Here is a 10,834-nt window from a genome sequence, read left to right on the forward strand (position 1 = left end):
ATATAGACCACCATTGGGACTCGAACCGCCATGCACATCAGTCAATAGCCAAAAGGTTAACAGTCGGATGGACTAATCCTTATACCACGTTATTTTGCATTTTGAATTGAAATAAAATATATGCGTATTTCTTTCAATTCAAAATGGTAAAGTGTTAACAAATTTATATATGAAATCAATGTTTCATTCCTTTGCATTAAAATTTCTCAATTGGTATAGCAAATGTAAACGAACGTGACGCATCTCATGAGATGCGGCCTCAAAAACATAAAATGTCGATTTTGAGACCATTTTGTCATTATGCAAAAAGTGATACACTTTGCCATTTCCACTATACAAGTTTACACTTTCCCGATACCTGACTACTATAAAAGAACAAAACTTGATACTTGATTGCGAAATGGCAGCGTGGCGTAGCGGATTAGTCCTCAGACTGATAACCTTTTGACTATTGACCGATGTGGTTCGAGTCCCATTGGTGGTCTTTTTTTAAAAAGTATATTCAATTGTTGTTTTCTTGTTTTCTTTTCTTGTTTTTTTTTTCTCATCGCAAAAGCGTATTTTAATATAAATAATATTCAGAAATGAGTTGTTTATGCGTATTTATTTCAATTTAAATTGGTAATAAACTTAACTGTTAACTAATTTCATATGTGAAACGAATGTTTCATTCCTTTTGCAATAAAACATTTTCAATTGGTATAGCAAATGTAAACGAACGTGACGCTTCGTGAGATGCGGCCTAAAAAACATAAAATGTCGATTTTGGACCATTTTGTCATTATGGTAAACTGATACATATTGCCGTTTCTACTATAGGGTGCTTGCATGGAAGATCATAAAGTTCAAACCATCCTAAAGACACGCTCCAGAGGACATACAAATGCACGGAGTACAATACCAATCACCTGTTTAACTGGTTTTGATCAAAGTAATTCTTTGTACTCCATGCGTTAGCATATCTTATGGAGCGTGTCTGGAGGATGATTTGAACTCATGACCTTTCGTGCAAGCACTCTATACAAGTTTACAATTTCCCCGATATCTGACTACTATAAAAGTTATAAAAGAACAAAACTTGTTACTTCGATTGCGAAATGGCAGCGTGGCGTAGCGGATTAGTCCTCAGACTGATAACCTTTTGACTATGACCGATGTGAATGGTTCGAGTCCCAGTGGTGGTCTTTTAAAAAAAAGTATATTCAATTGTGTGTTTTTTTTTTTTTTTGTTTTTTCTCATGGCTAAAGCGTGTTTTAATATAAATAATATTCAGAAATGAGTTGTTTCAAATTGTTACATCATAATCGTTCTGATTCGCTCGGATATGCCTATACTCAGCATACACAAGTTTTCCAGAAGACATTTATATATGCCTATACTCAGCGAACACAAGTTTTAGAGAAAACATTTACATGTTGGGTTATATCATGAAGGGTACAAAATGTTTTAAGTTTTAATAACATTGCAAATATTTTGGAAACATGCTGCAAAACATTGTGATATTGTAAAAAAATGTATTTGTAGTGTTTTTGAGGTTTTTTTTACAGTAGAGGGCATAATTACGAAACTTGTGTAATTTAGCATAGGAGGTATTTTCAGTGACCACTCCCTAAATAACCCAACATTTTTATCAACAAGTTTATTATGATTCAAAAGGATATTATCTACTCTCAAATCTGGTGCAATATGAAACTCATACAACATTCTGTTTTTGAGTTATGGACAAAAACGACATTTTAGAGCATTTTAGAGCCATGATTAAGAAACGTGAGTAATTTAGCATAGGGGGTGTTTAAAATGACCACTCCCTTAATAAACCAAATTCTTTAGCGACAATTTTATTATGATTACAAAGCATATAATCCACTCTCAAATCGTGTGCAATTTGAAGCTCATGCGACATTCCGTTTTTGAGTTATGAAACAAAAACGAAATTTAGATGAAATATTTTGCATTCGGTAGAGACAATCAAAGAAAAAGTCTTGGAACGCTTGCGTGTAAATAACGGAAAACTGTCACCCCTCTCCCCGTACAATGTTGAGAAATGCCAATGTCTCCAGCGGTTCCCCAATGTGTTCCAACATTGCTTGATGGGGAGAGGGAAGGGTAAATCATTGTTGTAGATGTCATGTTTCTTCCCAAACACAATATAGGTCATTTCCATGAACATAAGAAATTCTACACGGAATTTCGACAGAGTGTGCCAAGCGTTCCAAGGACTTTTTTCGTTGATTGTAGGACAATTGCTGTTACTATTGAAACACTATGAAAGTTAAGAAAAAATAAGACAAAAATCTTCCCTGGGGTAATAAAAGTCAAACGAATATGAACTGTGCCCTCTCAGATTCGACAAAATAAGTTACAGTTGTCTTGAATACATATTAAAAAGTTATTTTATTTTATTTTACAAATTCGGCTAAAATACATCAAAAAGCAAAAGTAAAATTACACAATACATACATAAGGAAACAAAAGTGATATAGACCCAATGGGCTAGCCAGGAAGAGTCAGATGCATCAAGACACTATCGCCAAGAGGTGTGACTCCTCCAACCCATTGGGGGCAATTACATAAGGTATATGTGAAGTGCTACCACGAACTCAGCGTAAAGTCGCCACGACTTTATACTCATTTTGTTAATAAGACTACGTTTGCTTTAATAAAGCTTAGGATTCATTACGTTTTCTTTAGAAATTAAGCATACATTTTGGCTTTGCAGATCTTCTCAAATTTAATTAAAATCGTTGGTAATAAATTGCCTACTTTATTTTGTTCTCTTTGCCCTATTAAGTTACACGTGACACATTGCTGTGAAACTATGGTATCAAAGTTAATGGAAATCAAGAATAAAACTAATTTTGGTCGACACTATAACCCTTGTCTCGGTGCACTACAACTCTCAAATAAGCCGTCAAATAACTCGGGCTAATCGTATAAGTCCATCATTCTAGCACCATACATGGGTGTACGGTGGATAACCAAACTGCGAGGGTGCATGGGGGAGGTTGATTTTTTTATATTTGCTGTTCCGAACAGTGATATTGAATTCAAATTTGATATTAGAATTTCAATTTACTTTTATATTTAGCCAAAACTCTGGTGAAACAAGCATGTTTGGACGATTTTTTTTTGACAAAAATCAATTTTTGCCCTATGTATGGTTTTGTACATAACCAGAATTCCCCCATTTCCAAGGGTGCACTCGTATTGATGGCGTGTGAAAAATGTGGATACTTGTTTTATTAAATATCAATGGATAAAAGAAACCCCCATATCTATCATTTAGTACCATATTGTACAGTATAGGGGTTTGGCATAAACATCCAATAGGAGAATAGTTGGTTCAACTCATCAGTAAAGCACGGAAAAACAGTGGCATGATCGACGGGAATTATATAAATAAACATTAATTTTCATCAGGTTCGCCGTCGCAAATAATAAAGGAGACAAGGAGAAAAAGTGATCCCGCCTGGGAATCGAACCCAGGACCTCAGGTTTACGAGACCTATGCCTTAACCACTTGGCCACGGGAGCTTCATGATTAGGCTGGTTGAAATTCGAACCCATAAGCGGTCACTTAAACTTATCTCCTCCCCGCAAATAGCCCATAGTAGCTAGAGCCGTAAATGCGAGAAATAAATTGCCATCCTCCCTGTGAGGAAATATAACACGGAAAAACAGTGGCATGATCGACGGGAATTATATAAATAAACATTAATTTTCATCAGGTTCGCCGTCGCAAATAATAAAGGAGACAAGGAGAAAAAGTGATCCCGCCTGGGAATCGAACCCAGGACCTCAGGTTTACGAGACCTATGCCTTAACCACTTGGCCACGGGAGCTTCATGATTAGGCTGGTTGAAATTCGAACCCATAAGCGGTCACTTAAACTTATCTCCTCAAGCAAATAGCCCATAGTAGCTAGAGCCGTAAATGCGAGAAATAAATTGCCATCCTCCCTGTGCACATCAATAATACTGAAAAACAGCGGCGTGAGCGACTCGAATTATATAAATAAACAGTAATCTTCACCAGGCTCACCGTCGCAAATAAAAAAGGAGACAAGGAGAAAAAGTGATCCGCCTGGGAATCGAACCCAGGACCTCAGGTTTATGAGACCTATGCCTTAACCACTTGGCCACGGGAGCTTCATGATTAGGCTGGTTGAAATTCGAACCCATAAGCGGTCACTTAAACTTATATCCTCCCCGCAAATAGCCCAAGTGGTTAAGGCATAGGTCTCGTAAACCTGAGATCCTGGGTTCGATTCCCAGGCGGGATCACTTTTTCTCCTTGTCTCCTTTATTATTTGCGACGGCGAACCTGATGAAAATTAATGTTTATTTATATAATTCCCGTCGATCATGCCACTGTTTTTCCGTGTTATATTTCCTCACAGGAGGATGGCAATTTATTTCTCGCATTTACGGCTCTAGCTACTATGGGCTATTTGCGGGAGGAGATAAGTTTAAGTGACCGCTTATGGGTTCGAATTTCAACCAGCCTAATCATGAAGCTCCTGTGGCCAAGTGGTTAAGGCATAGGTCTCGTAAACCTGAGGTCCTGGGTTCGATTCCCAGGCGGGATCACTTTTTCTCCTTGTCTCCTTTATTATTTGCGACGGCGAACCTGATGAAAATTAATGTTTATTCATCAGTAAAGCTTGTAAACATAAAATATGTCAATATATTGGTTAATATTTGAATACCTGAGTGGAAGAAGGGCCCAACTCCAATTTTTTACAAAAATGAGTTAGACCCAGCATTTTATTGCCAGCAGACTGATCTTCCTTGTGTGTGAAAAATGAGCCAAAATCCACTCTCTAAATAGTCTTTCACGTACACTTAATCATGGTTTTCATGGAAGAAAGGCCCAACTCCATGGAATTGGGCCCTTCTTCCACAAATATAGGGTTAAAGAGGAATTTTGTTCATCCATGAAATCTGCTTTTCACTACAATAAATGTTCTTTAACATATTACATGAGTTCTACTTGTGCAATTAATGGTGATTACGTAATTTCTGTAGCTATTTATAACACAGAACTGGCACTTGCAGTATATTAGTGGAAGAAGGGCCCAACTCCAACTCGTATTAAGACCTGTACCGCTGCCATGGAAACATCAAATATAATTTCAAATGTATGTACTATTGTATGTTCATGTATTAAAGGTCCCCTGAAGATGAAAACGTTCTGTCTATAAAACTTTTCCAAATATTAAGTTTTTTCTTAATATCTCAAAAACAGTTTTGATAGAGTTGGGCCCTTCTTCCACTCAGGTATTCAATTGATTTGTCTCCGGATCTTTATCTTATAATATTTTATTACAATTCGGTTCAGGTCTTTGCTAGGTATATGTATATTTATTTACGTTGCCCGTCGGACAAATTCTGACTTTTTATCTTCTGATTTTGTATGTTTCTTATTTGTTAAATGTAATGTTAAAGCCATAATGTACGATATTTCAAATTGAGTTGGTCATTTTATTTTCAAACCTGATTTTTTGGCACAATATCCCAACTTAGATTGGAAGAGATGATGCATCTTCCGACGTAGGCTACTGTAAAAACGATCTAACTGACGAAAAATGACGAAGATGATTTGATCATTTCTTTCCATATTGTGAAAAATCAAGTAGCTTAAAATAAACTGTATTCAGCTTACTGAATAATAAAAATTACAAAGATTTGCATTTTTCTTTCCATTACCGTCATATTGTGAGGTACCAAATAGCCCAAGTGTTAGTTAAATACCTTTGAGAAATATTTCTCGCGATGGCCCATGTTGATTTTGGCTAAGTAAGTTGTATTTTTACTCAAAAGGGTACCGTGCGATGATATTTCTTGTCCACCAATTTGACCCCCTAGCTTACTGAATAAATACCGCGGTTTCAGAACTTTTCCGAACTTGATTTGAAATGTTCTATGGGACTCTAAAACTAAAGCACGTTTTTGAGGTTTAGCCCTTCGATTACAGGTATTAAGCTTTTGACGTGTACAACTTACATGGTTGATCGGAGCACGGAAAGTCTACGTTAGGATTGAAATTGTCAACAAAATTAAGATGCTCGGAGCTTGGCAAGTCTATAGAATCTGTCGTCCAAATTTAGACACAGCACCTGTTAAAGGCCCATTCAGTGATTTGCTCATCCGGACGATTGTAGAAATCATCAAAATTCAGATTTTGGTACCTTTGTCATTGTCATAGATGTGCTAACATAGCCTGCAAGTGGTTGAGCCGAAAGCCACGTATTTAAGACAAAATAAGACATTTTACACGAATCTGTAATTTAGATACTGAGGGGGCTGGCATTTTCTTCGGAAGGGGGGGGGGTCCCAAATATGTCGGTGACCGGAGTCATTTTTTACGACCCCCCTATCGCGGGCAATATTTTTTTACGATCCCCCCTATCTTGGGTCGAAAATTTTTATGACTCCCCTTTCCACCTACACAGAATCAAGAGAAATTGAATTTTTTACCGTAAGTGTAAAGAAGGTGCGCGGAGCGCGCAAAAATTTTACATAGATTGTACGCACATTTCGTTTGTGAAGTTAAAGAAATTTTGAGTCACCAGCCCTTAATAATTCTATTTGTTAAAAAAATTATAACCCCCCCCCCCCATTTGGTCTGAAAATTCTATGATCCCCCCTGTATTTTCGAAGAAAATGCCATCTCCCTGACAGTATCTAAATTAGCTACATGTATTTGAATGTGGCTTCAACTTCGTCATACTGCTGTTTTCTTCGTTTTTTGCCAAATTTGTCATTTCAAAAATACCAAATGACAATTTGAATGACTTATCCTTCACTTTTAAGCAATTTATAAATAATTTAGATTTTTTTACAATTGCGCTGTGATCACTGAATGGGTCTTTAACTATTTCCTGTTTCCGGTTCACTTCGTGAGGCATTTGTGCACGGGTGCCAAGTTATTCATCCCAATGGACACCAGGTGTTAATATTATACTAACAAAAACAGAACAGGTGTTTATACTCTTCAAGCATTTTTAAACAGGTGTACAAGTGATCGTTTTAAGTTAAACCTCGCTATGTTGTGTGATTATTTGAATGGATCTGATTGTGGATATATCAGTGGTGACCAATGACCTATTTCTAAATCACTCCCAAAGGAAGCTGTTTCAGCAGGTGTATCATGTCTACTCCTTAATATTCAATCAATATACTAAACCAGTTCAGGTTGACCATTTAAGATCAATGTACAGGCATCTCAGGCATATAGACGAATCCATTGTCACGCATTCCTACACCTCAATGGCAGCCATAGTTGGATCGCCCTTAGGTCTATTCCACCTAAAATATGAAATGATGTGGCCTTGGCCGCTTGGCAGGGATATTAAACTGCATTCCATCACCCGTGTTACATGTAGACAAAAGAATGATGAAAGTTTACTACACAATACAATTCAACATCGATTTTTAAGCGGATTTAATCCACATTTGGGCAGTAACGTCACCAGTTTGGTGCAGACGGGACGCAGTAATGGCCGACTGAATTCTGAGCATCACTTGGCTCGTTGGATTCGTCTATACTAGTTATGCATGCATTTAAATTGCAAATAGCCAAACTTCATAATCCCTTTTACATTTTCAGATCAAAGGGCGTTGTTGGTAATGTTGTAAATAAATATCAAAGACTCGCCACAGTATTTCAATGAGGGTGAACTTTGTAAGAAAATCATCCTACACGTGTTTTGCATATTTTCTGGTCTTCATGTCTTCTGAACACTTGCATAAGACAAGAAGACAAGAAAAGTATTGTTGAGCTGGCTAACTGTTTGAGTGAAAACAGGAAAGTAAAATCACAGGGGAATCATAATAAATCCCTTTCAGGCGCGGTCCATCACACGCATCGTCAATGAAGGATATTGTGTTGTTGATCTCTCACAATAACCCGGATGTTGATTCTGTGCATACGCAGTTCTGCGAAACTGCGAAAGAGTTTATTACACTGGCAAAAGTACGAATGTTAATGTTTTTTAATGCCTGTACGATTTGATAATTATAATGTTTTGATGAAGAAAGTTAAACAATTACTCAAAGCATATTTTTGCTCACCTGAGAGCTTTCGGAATGTATCACTATTCCTTGTCCACTCGGTTTATTGACTGGTGAATTATAATGTTTACTTATACGGTGGGGAAATCACTTGGAATCCAAATTAATATTCACATGTAGTCATATAAAATCTTGGTGAAGTGATGGAGTTGTATATAAATTATTGGCTAATTTGAGATGGGATTTGAGTATGATTACAGATGTGTACAAAGAAGCTAAAGTGTTTTTTTTTACTAGTCGTTGTTGGTTTGGACAGATTCCAACAATTGCACAAATAATGTCAGGATGGAATTTTTACATGTTGGACTTGAGCCAAGGTTAGGTCCGTCTGTGTTGATAAAAGGTTTGTGACAGTTGCAAATTGTATAGAGAAATATCGAAGTACCGTATTAATATCCACAAAACTCATTGGTCAAAAAGCAACCACTTATAGGAAGTCATTAAAACCCATTGATTTGTAGTTAGTTTTGTTTGTTTTGGTAGATTTAAACGGGCTTACACACCTTTATCCAGATTCTTCTATATAGCTTTGTTCCAAATCAATACGGTATATGCTTCACTGCATCTTAGTTATTTCCTATCAGCTAGATGCCATATGTCTTTGCTTGTATTCATTCATTTCATTCGGCTGCGAAGCAGGCGACTACAAAGTTTCTCCATGTACTACGATCTGAAGCCAAAGTGGCAATGGCATCCGGCAGTAGAACATTGTCGAAATCCCCAACAGTTTTTGCACATAAGACAAGCAGGATGTTCTGTGCCTTCCAGGTCTTCTTTTACCATGTAATGGGGTGTAGAGAGCATATCTTCTGCATGGTTCATCTTTCTACATCCTCAGGATATGTCCCAGGAATCGTAGTTGTCGTGATCTGACAGAATTGATAAGAGGCACAGTGTTGGTGATGGTATAGACCCTTTCATTACTAACATGGTCAGTGCGCTTGATGTAATCAGCATTATCCTGATGTACATGATGTACCAAAAGCGTTGATCTTATTTTCCATGTCAGTAGATATCACCCAGGACTCGCAACCATAGAGTAGCTTGAAACAACTTGACTTTTGTTGCAACAGTGATTGTTGGACTTCTCCACAGATGCTTCAGTCTCCAAAATGCATACCAAGCAAGCGCCTTCCGTCGGGAGAGGTCATTGGTGCTAGAGCCCATCATAGAACCAAGATATTTAAAATCGGTGACATACTTGATGGGTTCTCCATATACTTGGAGTGGTGGCTGAGGATTGCAGTTGATGGTCATGTACTTGGTGTTTGGAACACTGATGATAAGACACAGGATTTCTGCTGCAGCCGCTGTTCTGGTCAGCTGTGCCTGTGCCCGTGGGATGGAAGATTCAAGTAAGGCAATATCATCCGCGAAATCTGCTTGTATACTCGTACGGTGATTTTCATCTCATTTCCTTGCAGACGGGTTTAAAAACCAAACGGTGTCTTTTCAGAGCCACACCAGGCTGAGACAGCCGAGGAAAGACTAGAACGTGGCCAAAACTTTACATGATCCTCCGCCAGCTGACTTCCTCGCATCCAAGCCAGTTCCTCATTGCCCAAGTTAGCTTTACACAGTGTCAAAACGCTATATTATAAATGTTTTTTTGTCATAAAGCCCCATACTCCGTTGGTGATCAATATTCTATTGTTAACACAGATAACGAAAGTTTACATATGCATTGTGATATACACGTGATAATTTTCTATTATACAAGCACCTGGATCATGAATGTGTTCCTTTATATAATTGTAATTCTCAAAATTAAATATATCACAATTTTAACTTTCGATTTAAAAATCGTTACGCCAAAAATGCAGTAAAAATGTATCCAGAGCAAACAGTGATGGCCGCTAATTAGTGTATTTAATTTCAAGTTAGTGTATTTAAAACAAAACCTTGGTTTTACCTAAAACAAATTGAATTTCCTTGTAATAGCAACACCATATGGGATACTAAAGCATGCGCAAATCGTAATAATGTGTAGAATAGAACTTGATGGTATCTCATGATAGTCGTACTATGCTTAGCCTGAGTCGCTCGGCCTATCTCAAACAAAATCGCCATGCGTAGCTATTGAAAAACGAGAGGATTCGCCGTACTATCACGGCAAATTTTGACCCTAATTGGTACACCTTTATAATGAAAAATGGCGTTACCCTACACACTCATGATATGAGAGGATAGCAATACCCTATAAAAATCGTGTACTGGTGATAAATATTTGATGTACAGCTTTCATGGTTGACCAGATACATTACGATACAAATCAAGAAGATGAAGATGTTTTGGAGCTTTGAAAGTCTATGAATATAATTTATATAGAAATTATCGTCCAGATTTAGACACCACACCTGCTAAATATTTCCTGCTTCCTTATCCATTTCAATGGGCACCAGGTGTTAACATTATACAATAGACGGAACAGATGTTTATAATCCTTAAGCGCTTTTAAACAGGTGGCATCGTTTTAATTGTGAATATAAAGTAGGTTCTCTAAAAGTTCGCCTGCTCAAATATACGGAATTCTGATTTTTAAGACAAACTGTTGATTTAACCAGTAAATTGGGAGTACTGATGACGTGTATGTGACGTTTCAGTCATTCGCAAATCATGACAGACGTGCATTTTCATAGGGAAAATCCACGCGTCCACTTGAGGTGAAATATGAGAAAAGTTCAGCGGAGTTTAAACTAATTGAATAAGATATATGATATTCTACTTGACATTGTGCCTGCCGGTTGTAATGGTCGAA

The sequence above is a fragment of the Amphiura filiformis genome, chromosome 5 (assembly GCF_039555335.1).
Source record: "Amphiura filiformis chromosome 5, Afil_fr2py, whole genome shotgun sequence".
Taxonomy (NCBI): domain Eukaryota; kingdom Metazoa; phylum Echinodermata; class Ophiuroidea; order Amphilepidida; family Amphiuridae; genus Amphiura; species Amphiura filiformis.